The sequence below is a fragment of the Pleurodeles waltl genome, chromosome 12 (assembly GCF_031143425.1).
Source record: "Pleurodeles waltl isolate 20211129_DDA chromosome 12, aPleWal1.hap1.20221129, whole genome shotgun sequence".
Lineage (NCBI taxonomy): Eukaryota > Metazoa > Chordata > Amphibia > Caudata > Salamandridae > Pleurodeles > Pleurodeles waltl.
In genome coordinates, this window is record NC_090451.1 from 15,365,999 (window position 1) to 15,378,754 (window position 12,756).

Below are 12,756 nucleotides of genomic sequence, written 5' to 3' on the forward strand. Positions count from 1 at the left end.
GAGTACATTTGTTTTCAGAATGCCTCAATTATTTTTGAAGGGTTTGTCAAGCACCAGTTTGGGGCAACTGGTCACCTGCCCATTTACCAGTAGGCAAAAGCAAAGCTCAGACCAAGTACCCAGAATGTCAGGGAGAGCTTAGCTGAACTGGAGTGAGGGCTCAGAGGAAGCCGGCCTAGGTTTCAGGCCATCTGTAACAACATCTGCCTTAACTTCAAGAGAAAGCAGCTGTAGGTCATGTACCTCAGCAGCATGTCAAAGTACTACAGCAAAGACTGAACTCTTCAACTGGCCGCCCAATGGGACAAATCAAACTTGTAGCAAAGGAAGCATCAACCCAGTGGCTTCCAGCAAGCAATGTATACACTGTCTCCGTCGGGGGCAGAGGTATGGGGGGTAGATCCGTGTCATCTCCAAGTAGAGGTAAACTCTGGTCAGAATCACAACTAAATAGATGGAGCCTCCAAGGACAAATCCACCAAAGCTGTGGTATATTGTTTGAATCAGCCTGTATGGAAACCAGGTGTACTGGAGTGGAGTTGAATCACAACCTCGTTAGGGCTCAAGCAGATTCAGCTAGGGGTCAAACAGTCTGCACCAGCTTCACCTTGACTGCTGGCTGGACCAGCATCAATGGAAGAGAACCAACAAATCTAGCAACTAAAATTCATGTCAGCACCAAAATCAGTGTAGAACCAGAAGCAGGTCCTAGGTGTTCAAATGGCCAGAGGGTGGATCCACCGTCAGAAACAAGACTGCTGGCCGCTACGGGTCCTTGGGTCCCGAAGACACACAAGTAGGATATGGTAGAGTGCCAAAAATACACAGCATGGCCTAAAAGCACAGATGCTGCTTTGCAGATGTTCCTGGGAACTCCGGGCACATCAGCATCAACTATAGAATGAGCTTCTCAATTGAGAGCGAGACAAAGTGACACCATAAATACTTCTCCTTATAGAGTGGTGGGATCAGGTTAAGTTCTGCTTTGCCTTGCGATTCCTCTTTGATGTGGACTTTGACTTGCTGGACAACTTCAAAGAAGACATACCCTGCGATCGACCATGAGAGCTTATTCATACCCTCGACTTAGGGTCACACTTATGAGGTCCATGGCTTCTTCCTATGTTTGGCGATGCACAGCTTTGTTTCACAGTCCCAGATAATACTAGGGTACACAAGGACACAGTTATTGCACACTTTGGAGTGCTACTCTAAGCCTAAACACCAAAGGACTACCTCCTGCAGGTCCATTACTGACAACTGCTAGATAGTCGAGGCATTGTTGTTTGAAACCTGTCATTTTAGGTGGGGTCCTGGTTCTCTTGCACACTGAATTGCGATCAGTGAATGAATAAGGAACAGAATGAAGCCATTACAGAGCAGGATGCACCACCAGGCAGCGAACAGGAGCACTGCTATGAAGAGGATCCGGATCAAGTCTTGCACCTGGGGAATACTCTCAAAGCTAGGAATCAGCATTTAGTGGCGAGTATTATCTGTACGACATTGCAGTGACTTCAGATAATTGAGATACTAAAGCACTGAATCGTTTTTAAGACTTCCAAGCCTAAGTATTTGAAGAATGAAATTCCGAGCACGTCAACTACAAATATAGAAAGCATGTTAAATAAACAAAATATTCAAACTGGAGAACTTTAATTAAATGTAATGTATAATTGTAAAATTATCAAACCACAAGAAAAAGTTACTTTAAAATGAGGTTTTCCACCACTGACCCCGACGCACTGGGTGGTGGAAGATATGCGGCCTATATAACGAAGGAGAATGCTACTTACCCTGTTAGCATCTGTAGGGTCTCACACCCAGCTTACTCCTGCAATGGAGCTTGTGCATGAACGCTTGCAAACTGTTTTCATTTAAAGACTTCACAAAATGTGGTGAGAGTCCTCCAAGTGTACATTGCACATGGGGACCTACTTCATGTTGACTAAAAGGTCCTTAGCACTGCAAGACTAACTAAATCTTGCGGACGGGCCAAGATGCTCACAGCAATGCCCAGTGGAGGTGTGCAGGATTGACCAGGTGACTGCTTTGCAATTATCAGCTAAGCAGATGTTGTCTAAGAGACAGTACCCCCTTCGTCCAAGCAGAGTGCATCCTCGAAGGGGCGTGGAGGACTCTGCGCTTTGAGCTAATAATTTTGAAGGCATATTACAATCCAACTGGCTATAGCCGTGTTGGAGACAGGCTGCTTATTGGGAGATATAGCAAAGGAGACAAGGAACTTGTCTGACTTGAGCAACAATTTGTTCTCTCTGCCACTGAATCGTGCTAAGGAAAAATATTTAAAATCTATTGGTTAGTTAAGGTGGAAGGGCAACACTATCTTAGGGAGGAAGGTGGGACTTGTTTGAAGAACCCTATCCCTGGGGACCCACACAAAAGGCTCCTGAATGGTAAAGGCTTGTAGATGGCTAATGTTCGTAAGTGAGGTGAGGCTACCTTTAAGGTAAAGAATTACAGCGGGTATAAGTGCATAGCCTCAAATATTGGCCCCAGGTCCAGTAAGGACTACAGTGCGGTTCCGGATTTGAGCAGGGAATACTCTAAAAGGTCTAACACTTTAGGCTTTCCATCAACGCCTTCCTCTCTGGTACCCTGGAGAACCTGTTTTGACATGTCTGCATGTAAGCTGCAATTGGACTTAGATGGAGGTGAATAGATGTTTAGGTCAAGCCAGTCCTCTGCATGTGCAGAATGTAGGTGACATTTCCCTGCACTGTAGTTTAAAAGATCAGATTTGTATGAAATGTAGTAATATACAAACCTTTTCCATTTAGCAGCATAGCAGGCAAGCAATGCATGTCACCTGGCCTCCTTCAGGATGAACATACATACTTTGGGAAGGCAGAGGTATCCAAATTCTTGGATCTCAGGTGCCAAATTGCAAGTCTGAGCTCCCCTCAAGCCGGATGCCTCACCTTGTCTATGTGAAAGGTTTGGGCCTGGGGGAAGACTCGTGGAGTCTGACAAAGCTCCAGAAGAACTGGAAACAAAGGCTGTCTGGCCCAGGATGGAGCCACAAAGATAGATAAAGCTGTTTACCTGAGCTTCCTAACCACAAATGGAAGCAGTGGCAGTGGTAGAGGCGGACAAGTGTAGACAAATATCCTGGACTAGTTCATCCTTAATGCCTTGCCCATAGTGTGTGTGAAGCTGGGCAATCAGCTTTTTCTGGGGGCGTGAGCAAGCCTATTTGTGGAGTGTCCCAAAGCAGTAAGTATCTGTGGAGTAGCTGGGGATGTACTTCCCACTCATGGGCTTGATGTATCCTACAGAGTAAGCTGGCAAATTTGTTGGCCACCCCTGGTGGACACGCTGCCAAAAGATGAATTTTGTAGGGGAGTAGTCAATGCCAGATGCCCTGAGCTAGGCAAGAGCTGAAGGGAGTGCATGCCTCCCTCTTTCTGGGTGCAATACAACACTATCATGCCTGCTCCGATCAGGACTACCTCTGTGTGAAGGAGTTGGAGAAAGACTTTGAACTGGCTGGATGGCTCGTAGTTCCAAGCAATCTATGTGGTAATCCAGATATGGAGACGGCCATTGTCCTTGATCTGTGTACTGCGATAAGATGCATGCCCCAGTCCGCGAGAGCTGCATCCATGGTAAAGATCACATGCAGAGCTGGGTCTGATCATTGAGGCATGCTTTTAATGTGACAGTCTTTACGATGGAGCTAAGGAAGCGATGATTCTGAAGGGGTCAGAGGTGAGATGTATGTCAATGCCTGAAGCAAGGACAGAACTGTTTGTGTGAAAGAGAGACAAAGCTGCTGCACTTGATCAGCGAAATTGTTCAGGCACGGGAAGATGTGGATTCCCTCACAGAGGAGATGTGTCTCCACCACTGCCAGACGTTTGGAGAACATTGAGGTGGTAGTCAGGTTCATTTACCAGAAAGCAATTGTACTGCTGGTGGGCAGGATGAGAAAATGGAAGCAGGCATCCTTGAGATCAAGCACGGTCATGAAATCCCCTCGTTTGAGGAGCGGCAGGACATCCTGCAGGGTTGTCATCTGGAAGTGTTTCAATATGATGTATTGTTTGAGCCGAGCTCAAGAGTAAAGCCTGAGGGAGTCGTCCTTCAGAGTGTGGAAGTACAAGTATGCCCTGGCCACTTTATGCTGCTGGGGTGTGGCATCTATGGCTCTTATAGTAAAGTCCCCTTTATCTGGCATGGTTACCCCACATTTTGCCTGATGCAAGTGTGCTTTGACTGTTTTCTCTGGGATCCTGCTAACCAGGACCCCATTGATTGTGTTCTCTCCTGCAAATTGAGTTGCTTTGGTACTTCTTACACCCCACAATTGTCCACTACATACTGGGCCAGCCTCCTACAGCTCTTTTGCAGAAGTCCATACACCTCTTTGCAGAGAGAGATGCTTCTTGCTAAGCCTGTGAGATGGTGGCGGATGTTGGGAGCGGCAGAATACAGTCCAAGGCACAGCCCTGCTGCATTATTGTAGTACTCGTCTGTGTACCTATCAACAACTGGTATAGGTCAGGTGTGATGCAGGGCGCGGTTAGGTAGCGGCAGGCCCCTTGTTGGAGCTTCTGTTACCTCTACATCCATTCTTCCCTCTGGAGGAGCCCACAAGGGGCTGTGTTCCTCCTGTAGCTGTGTGCCACAGGGTGAATCTGCTTACCTGAAGATGATTGAGGTGCTGGAAAGGTCCTGCTGCATCAGGTTGCTGTGCACCCAGTGGAACTCCCTCCGACTGAAGTCAAGGCACAAGGAGCAGGCGTCATTGTGTTGGTAAGTCCACAGTTCTGTGGCAAAGACCGTATTGGATTGGTGTGCATTCTGTTACCCGTGTGGCATTCTCGGGTGAAGATGACCCTGGAAGTGTGCTGGGCCCCCAAAGGGTGGCAAACGTAACAAGACTACAACTACTGTGCTCGAGGGTTTGCCTTCTTTCCAATTCATTCTTGGATGAGAACAGAGCTTGGAAGACCCAGATGCAACGCTAGGATAAGGACACAACGGGTATGCGGATAACTGAGCCCACCTGATGCACACCACAACCCAATGGTGGAAAAAAAAAACACATAATGGAGTCCGTGCCATGTGCAGAGGAGTCGTCACCGCAACTGACTCAAGAGGCTTTAGAAGAAAAAGGAACTTGCAAACATCCAAGGCCACTAGTAGAATTATGCAGAGGTCCGTTATTCGAAGGCACGGAAAAAAGGGAACTGACGTCTGCACGTCAACGAGGGCTTCTTATTGCCTAGATGACGTCATACGGCGTCGCATTGAGTCGGGCAATTGTGACATCATCGACGTGCAGAGCTAGAAGAAATTTTCGTCGAAGCTGGCGCGATGGGAGAATTCTTTAGGTGAGGAATCCACAGGTAGGTGTATCCATCAGAATGCTCTGTATCAGCCACGCTACAAACACTATCATATCTTTATTAAAGGGGGTCATAAAAAAAAAATCTGTAGGTTACATTTGAAAAGCATATACAAGGAAGAAGGGTTCTTGTAAGATTAATGCCTCAAGCTCACTCACATCTTCGTGAAGTGATTGCTACCAGAAAAGCTACCTTCCAAGAGAGAAACTGAAGTGCACAGTTGTGAGGGTTCAAATGACGGTCCCATAAGGCTGGTAATTCCAATGTTAAGATTCCATGTTGGTGCTCGAGGTACCCTAGGTGGAATTACTCCTAATACCTTTTCATTAAAATACTTTAGTAACAAGAATTTTGAACAATGTTAAATATTGCCTGTTTTGTAGATACACTGCTATTGCAGCAAGGTGCAGTCGTATTGAATTGTACGCTAACCCACAGGTTTGTAAATGTAGCAAATAGCAAAAGATATTTTGAATAGTTGCATTAAATGGATCAATTTGTTTGGATAATAAACAACAAACCTTTTCCATTTAGCAGCACAGCATGCTCTGGTTGTGGGTTTGAGTGCTTCCTCAAGAATCGTCATGCATTCTGGAGGCAATTGTAAATATCTAAACTCTGACCTCGGAAGCCAAGTTGCAAGGTTGAGTTCTTTGGGATTTGGGTGTCCGTTTCTCCAACGTTCCGAGTGAGAAGGTCCAGGCGTAGGGGGAAGCTTCTTGTGGGGAACTAAAGAAAGTTTGATTATTGTTGTGGACCATGGTAGTCGTGCCCAAGTGGCAGCCACCAAAATAAGTATGAGCGAGGACTGCCTGGACCTCCTCGCCACAAAAGGAAAGAGGGAGAGGCGGAAAAGTGCAGGGAAATGTCCTTGACCAATTTATCCATAGAGCATTGCCCTTGGATCAAGGATGTGCGAGCTGGAGGGGAAGTTGAAGCATTGAGTTGTTTGCTGTTGAGAACAGATCTAATTGCAGAAATCCCCACCAATCAAAATATTTTTGCAGGACTTGAGGGTGGAGTTTCCGTTAGTGGACTTGTCACATCCTGCTGAGTAGATAGACAAGGTCACTGTTTGTCCCCCCAGGAGGTGTTCCACTAGCAACCGCATGTGGTGGCAAATTGCCCAATGCCAGATTGTCTGGGCTGTCGAAACAACTGTGGAGTGTCTCCCCCACCCCATGTTTCTGTAAATAAAACATGACTGTTGTGTTGTCCGTCCGGACTAAAACATCCTTGCCCTGCAGGTGCACCAAAAAGAAAATTGGTTACTTACCTGTAACTATAGTTCTCCAGTATTGGTATCTTTCATAGATTCACATGCCTGAATCATCCCCGTCTTCGAGGTGGGAGTCCCACGGTAACCTTAAACATACATAGCATTAGGTGTTTACACTAGGCCTCAATGGCCCATACAGACACTGTTATAGCCTATCCATGCTCTTTTATAAAAAAATAACCAAATCTGAGCTACAACCAATAGCACCCTTTAGAACACTCCCAACAGAGGCGGTTTCCCTCATATTTTCTAGGACGAGTGGGAAGTACATAGTCTTAGAATTAAGGGGAGCCTCTGAGGGGAGAAGGGTGGGTCACATGTGAATCTATGAAAGATATCAATACTGAAGAAGTATAGTTACAGGTAGGTAACCAATTTTCTTCTCCAGTATTGGATCTTTCATAGATTCACATGCTTGAAATAGAGTCGCAAGCAGTAATATCATTTATTCTAAACGTAACATCCATGATGCTACATTCAGCTAATATTAGAAAGCAATATACATATGTATTGAGAATGACAAGAATAACCATAACAATAATAATGACAAGAATAACATTAGGAATGTATTGATCGCATACCTATTAAGTGGCAGGTGGGATAAGCAGAGAGGCTCACCTTATGAAATAAATCTCAGCACTGCTTGAGTGGCGGCTGTCGTTTGGTTTGTCTCGCCCAGGCAGTAGTGCTTTGTAAAATGTATACCGGCTGGACCATTCTGCTGCTCTGCAAATGTGTTGCAGGGCACTCCTGCGAAGAGAGCTGCGCATGTGGCTACCGCTCTGGCAGAGTGGGCTTTAACCCTACTGCGCAGCGGCTTCCCTGCCTGGGCATGACAACTGTATAGCTAATGTGATCCACCGGCAATGGTCTGCTTAGATATCGCAGAGCCTTTTCTTCTATCTTCATAGCTGGTCCCATTTTCTAATGCTTTGTGTTTATTTAAGATAAAACTGTAAACATCTAGTTAATGCAGCGCTTTCTCCACAGCCATTTGTGGGTTAGGAAAAAAAGCTAAAACCACTGGCTCATTTACATGGAAGTTTGATGGTACTTTTGGTATATACTTAGAGTTTGTTCTTAGTATAACACCATTTGGAGTGAAGGCATGCATGTCACTCACTTTTTTTTGCTGATGTGAGAGCTAGTAAAAGCGATGTCTTCCAAGAGATGAATTTGAACTGTGACCTGTGGATTGCCTCAAAAGGAGGCTTCATGAGGTGTCCTAACACTATGTTTAATAACCATAACTGAAGGTTTACGCACCGGTGGAAACCCTCTAAAAAGGCCCTTGATGAATTGTTTTACAATCCTGGCAGAATATAGCGAGGAGGTCTGCTGAGAGCATCGGAATCTTGACATTGCCGCCACATGTACTCTTATCAAGGAATAAGAAAGAACGGATTTTGCTAAATGTAATAAATAAGGAAGTATTTGTTCCTGAGGTAACGTCATAGGATGAACTCCTTCCTTAACACACCAGAAACACTTCCATTTAAGTTTATAGGTCTTACTGGTGGTGTCCTCTCTGGCTAATATTTCTCTACATTCCGATTAAATGCTCAAGGTGGAGTATTCATTGAACTCAGGAGCCAGGCTGATAAGTATTGAGATGAAGGATTCGGATGCCTGACTTGGCCCTGGTGCATGGTCAGTAGGGCTGGTGTCTGAGTAGAACATGTGGTTGCTCCGAATACAGAAGGAGTTCTGTGAACCATATCAGTCTGGGCCACCTTTGTGCCACTAGGAGTAGACATCCCTCTGCTTTCATTTTGCTTAACACTCTGGGGAAATCGGGGGAAAAGCTTAAGCATAAAATTCCTGGCCATCTCATCAAAAAAGCATTTCCCCACAACCCTTTTTGGGGATGCTAGCTTGCATAATATGGGCATTTCTTGTTCTCGTATGTGGCAAAAACATCCAGATTCGGCTTGCCCTACTTCTGGAAAAGCTGATTTAGAACCTGTTGATAGAGTTCCCACTCGTAATACGGGATGATTGTCCTGCTCAAAGAGTCCACTAGGAGGTTGGCTTGTCCTGAAACGTGTTATGCTTTCAGAGAAATTTGGGTCTCTATGGCCCATTCCCAAATGCTCTGAGCCTGACTTGAAAAGCTCCAAGGACTTTGTGCCGCCCTGTTTGTTCAGGTGAAACATACTTGTGGTATTGTCCGTTCTGATGAGAATTTTTGAGTTTTGTATTTTTGGTAAGAAAGCCATCAGTGCCAGATCTATTGCTTTCACCTCCAGTTGGTTTATGTGAAGCTGTTTGTCCTTTTGTGTCCAGTTCCCACTTATCTGTAGATCTTGAAGGTGGGCACCCCAGCCTTCCAGCAAGACATCTGTCGTTATTATGTATTTTGGCACTTGTTGTAGAAATTGTAGCCCCTGGATAGGTTTGACTGCTTTTTCCACCAAGACATGGCAGCTTTCATTTCCGATGTGATCTGAATTCGCTCGATGGAGCCATTCACTTGGAGCCATTTAGGGCCTCATTATGACCCTGGCGGTACAGAACCGCCAGGGTCAACGGGGGCGGGAGCACCGCCGACAGGCCGGCGGTGCTCCCTTGGGCATTCCGACCGCGGCGGTAACGCCGCGGTCGGACCGGGACAACTGGCGGTCTCCCGCCAGTTTCCCGCTGCGCCGCCTTGGGGATTCTGACACACCCTACCGCCATCCTGTTCCTGGCGGTTCGCCCGCCAGGAACAGGATGGCGGTAGGGGGTGTCGCGGGGCCCCTGGGGGCCCCTGCAGTGCCCATGCCAATGGCATGGGCACTGCAGGGGCCCCCGTAAGAGGGCCCCGCTAGTATTTCACTGTCTGCATAGCAGACAGTGAAATACGCGACGGGTGCAGTAGCACCCGTCGCACCTTCCCACTCCGCCGGCTCGATTACGAGCCGGCTTCATCGTGGGAAGGTTGTTTTCCCCTGGGCTGGCGGGCGGCCTTTTGGCGGCCGCCCGCCAGCCCAGGGGAAAACTTGGAATACCCTCCGCGGTCTCTGGAGAGGGGGGAAGTCTGGCGGGCGGCCTCCGCCGCCCGCCAGACTTAGAATAAGGGCCTTAGTCTTTAATTGCTCCTGTAGAGGTAGCATTTGCAGGCAGCAATTTGGGAGCAGTGTAATACATGAGGAAATCATTCCCTTGAATGATTTGTAATTCCGAACTGAAAAACTTTTTTGTTGATAGCTTTTGAGGCATTTTGGAAATATTTTGTTGTCTCTCGAGATGGAAATGCCTTGCTTTGGATAGTATTCGGTGTCACTCCTAGGAAATTCAGCTGCTTTGAGGTATGGAAGTGTGAGTTGCGATAACTGATAGTAAGGCCTGCAGTACTGAACAATGTGTGCTTTACCACTTGATTTCTTGTGGATGCCTTAATGAGCCAGTCGTCCAAATATGGAAACATATGTATCGCTAGTTGACATAGGTGAGCCGCTACTGAGGCCAGCACTTTGGTAAAAATTCTGGGTGCCGATTTTAATCTGAATGGTAGGACTCGAAACTGTAGATGCATACCAGCTACCTTGAACCTGAGAACTTTCTGATGGTTTTGATGTATTGGGTTATGGAAATACGCATCTTGGAGGTCTAGAGATGTCATATGGTCTCCTGTGTTTAAGAGGCATAGAATGTCCTGAAGCATTAGCATACAAAACATTTGTTTTTTCAGGAACTTGTTTAAGGCCCTCAAATCCAGTATGGGGCATCAATCCCCCGAAGGTTTTTTCAACAGAAAAAAGCAGGAACAGAATCCCCGCTCTCTGCAGAGTTGAAGAGCTCCTATTGCCCCTTTGCGTATCATTTAACATACTTCTTTAAGGAGCTGTTTTAATTGTGGAGGCGGTGGCCCTGATGGAGGGTATTTGGAGGCTTCTGGACGAATTCTAGCGTATGTCCCCTGGATACTATATCCAGTACCCACTTGTCTGATGTTATCCTTGACCACTAAAGGATGTGGTAAGTGATCCGGTCTCCAATCTTTGAAACACAGGTTGGGATGGTAGCTGGTATGAATGCGTGGTCATTGTTTTCTGCCTGTGCCTCTGCCCCGGGGCTGCGGTTCTTCCACTCGTGGGATGCCCTTTGGACAGCTGTAGGTGGTATTCTGTATTGCTACTGCTGTTGAAAACCGGTTTGAGCAGTTTGGTATTGTTGTCTATGTGATTGGAAACCACCATGAAAGAAGTAACTTCCTTTGCTCCTAGCCCCTCGAAATGTCAGTCTTCTGTACTCAGTGTACCTAGGGATTTGGCCATGTCTGTATCCGCCTTGAAAGATTGTAACATCTCAGCCACATGCTTGCGGAAGAGGCATTCCCCATCATATGCCATGTCAAGTATTTTGCTTTGTACCTCGGACCCAAGAGGTAGATTTCAGCCAGCCCTGTCTGCTCAATACTGCTGCCCCCACCAGTTGTCGCTAAGGGAAGGTCGCTAAGGGCTGCAGCATGTATTATGCCACCCAAGGGAACCTCTCACTCAGCACAGGCACACTGCCTGCCAGCTTGTGTGTGCTGGTGGGGAGAAAAAACAAAGTTGACATGGCACTCCCCTCAGGGTGCCCGGTCCCTAAATCACTGCCTGTGGCATAGGTAAGTCACCCCTCTAGCAGGCTTTACAGCCCTAAGGCAGGGTGCACTATACCAGAGGTGAGGGCCTAGCTGCATGAGCAATATACCCCTACAGTGTCTGAGTATATTCTTAGACATTGTAAGTGCAGGGTAGCCATAAACAGTATATGGTCTGGGAGTTTGTCATTGCGAACTCCACAGTTCCATAATGGCTACACTGAATACTGGGAAGATCGGTATCAAACTTCTCAGCACAATAAACCCACGCTGATGCCAGTGTGGGATTTATTGAAAAATGCACACAGAGGGCATCTTAGAGATGCCCCCTGTATGTTAGCCCAACTGCTAGTGCAGGACTGACCAGTCTGTGCCAGCCTGAAACTTCCAGGTGAGTTTCTGACCACATGGGGTGAGTGCCTTTGTGCACTCTGTGGTCAGAAACAAAGCCTGTCCTGGGTGGAGGTGCTTCACACCTTCCCCTGCAGGAATTGCGAGCCTCAAAGGCTCAGGCTTCGTGTTACACTGCCCCAGGGCACTCCAACTAGTGGAGATGCCCACCCCGGACAAGCCCCCACTTTTGGCAGAAAGTCCAAAAGGGATGATTAGGAAAAACAAGGAGTTGTGGTCTGGAGGTAAGTCATTGAGTGTGTGTTTCTCTTATTGTCTCTGTGTGTACAACAAATGCTTAACACTACCCTCCGATAAGTCTAACTGCTCGACAACACTACCACAAATAGAGCATTAGTATTATCTATTGTTGCCTCTGTCAAGCCTCTTGGGGAAACCCTGGACTCTGTGCACACTATCCCTTTTTGACATAGTATATACAGAGCCAGCTTCCTACAGTGGTTTTACATCTTGGAGAGTAACCACATCAAAGTGTTGACAGAATGTAATGGCTTAGTGGTCTGAGATCTAGAATTGGGCGAAGGGAGTCATCCTTTTTGGGAATGAGAAAAAGGTCCCCGTTCCATCAGCAGCGCATTTCTTATGTGTACCGAGCTTTGAAATAATGAAGGCCAGACTGGTCAAGACCGGGAATGGAAGTCATCGCCCCGACGAAGGGAGATCTGCTCCTGTGTTTGCTGTATGTGAAAGGGATGTGAACAAAAAACAATACCAACAAATATGGGATTGTAAGTTGTTCCGAAGGGAGGCCGAAACAATCTTCAACAGGAGCACTGAAGAACACGTCCAAACCAGATGGTAAAAAGAAAACAATCTAACACTGGAATTGAAGCACATGCATAGAATCACCGAGAGAAGGGGTCACTTTACCTTGTGACTCTCACAACGACTTCAAAGAAAAACAGCTTGTACACATCCAAACACAACACTAGATGACAGAAGTATGCAGAGAATTTATCTACAGCCACACATGCCATTGAACATATATTTCCCCATTTCCCACAGCTTGCACTTCTTACGGCTAGGTTGGACTCCCTCGATTATGCCTTTTAACTTAAGTTTGGTCTGGTGGGGTCATATTAATTTCCAGGCAGCTGCAGGTGTTAATGGGGCAGCTGTCC

The 12,756-nt window shown here is 46.7% G+C and overlaps 1 protein-coding gene across 5 annotated transcripts in view; it reads right to left on the reverse strand.

The window, feature by feature from the left end:
* The window catches only part of LOC138268126 (cold-inducible RNA-binding protein B-like), a 157,297-nt gene that overhangs the window by 13,071 nt on the left and 131,470 nt on the right, over positions 1-12,756 (reverse strand). The gene's annotated exons all lie outside the window — the stretch shown is intronic.